The sequence below is a fragment of the Mandrillus leucophaeus genome, unplaced genomic scaffold, assembly GCF_000951045.1.
Source record: "Mandrillus leucophaeus isolate KB7577 unplaced genomic scaffold, Mleu.le_1.0 Scaffold672, whole genome shotgun sequence".
NCBI lineage: Eukaryota > Metazoa > Chordata > Mammalia > Primates > Cercopithecidae > Mandrillus > Mandrillus leucophaeus.
The window spans coordinates 314,144-315,253 of NW_012107275.1; the positions used below are offsets into that span (position 1 = coordinate 314,144).

At 54.2% G+C, this 1,110-nt stretch overlaps 1 protein-coding gene across 1 annotated transcript in view; it reads right to left on the minus strand.

Moving 5' to 3' along the window:
* Nucleotides 1–682, minus strand: part of LOC105555170 (chromosome unknown open reading frame, human C1orf159) — a 26,535-nt gene extending 25,853 nt beyond the window's left edge. The window contains exon 1 of the mRNA XM_012001969.1: nt 628–682. The gene's annotated coding sequence lies outside the window, so the exon portion shown is untranslated. The remainder of the gene's footprint in view (nt 1–627) is intronic.
* Between the last annotated feature and the right edge of the window lie 428 nt (nt 683–1,110).

Here is a 1,110-nt window from a genome sequence, read left to right on the forward strand (position 1 = left end):
TGTTGCACAGGCTGGTCTCAAGTGATCTCACACCCCAGCACCCACAGCTGTTCTTTAAATGAGCTACCCAATAAGTCAAAGCTAACGTGGAGAGCAGCGGCAAGGCAGGGAGGGGCTGGGAGGTATCTCGGGGGTTCCCTGGATGCTGCCCGTGGACCCCAGCGCTGAGGTGACTGCGCGTGGAGACACCTGCCTGACCGGCTTTTAGGAGGAGTACTGGGGGCAGGATGTGTGTGTGTCAGGAAAAGAACGTTTCTGTATAATTCATAAACATGTACGTTAAAAACAACGTGGCCATGACGCATCCTGGCTGAACGCAAACGGGGAACGGAAACCTGAGTAATTGGGCTCATCACTGAACATCCCGGGCGGCTGCCCCTACTCCGGGGCTCGGAACCGGCACCCTCTGCGAGGACGAGGGTTTCCCAGGTTAAGCCATCAGGAAACGGGAAGACGCCTAAGAATGATACAATGGACTCTGGAGGAAAGGGTGGGAGGGGGCGAAGAATAAAAAACTACAAATAGGTTGCAGTTTGTACTGCTCGGGTGATGGGTTCACCAAAATCTCTCACAAATCACCACTAAAAAGCTTACCCATGTAACCAAACCACTTGAGCAGTAACCTACGGAAAAATAAAAGAGGAAGACGCAGCTCTGCCTTCTCTGCACACTGTGGTAATACTAAGAAAAACGAAAACCAGAAACAGGGTGCCAAGTTTGACATCCTGAAATTTAACAGGACGAGGCGGGTAAGAATTCAGTCACAAAGTAGCTTCCCAGGGAAGAAGCCGCGTTTGCTTTGAAACGTGGTAACAAATGCACCCGAACACCTGGGCTTAAATTACACCCAAATTCAAACATCGACTCGCTGCCACCGCAACGATGCGCTCCTGAAAAACTGCCCCCCCCCCCACTAGCCCTCGGCTACTGCAGGTGACAAACGGACAAAAACAAATCCCAAAGCCTCGCGGGAAAAAGACCCGAATCGTGGCCGACTTCTAGGACACCGGGAACCGCCGGGGCCCCCACTCCCGGCTGCGGGGAAGGAGAGGCGAGCGCGCCCCCTTTCTTCTCCCGGGGGCCCGTCCTGTCCCCTCCCCAGGGACCCCT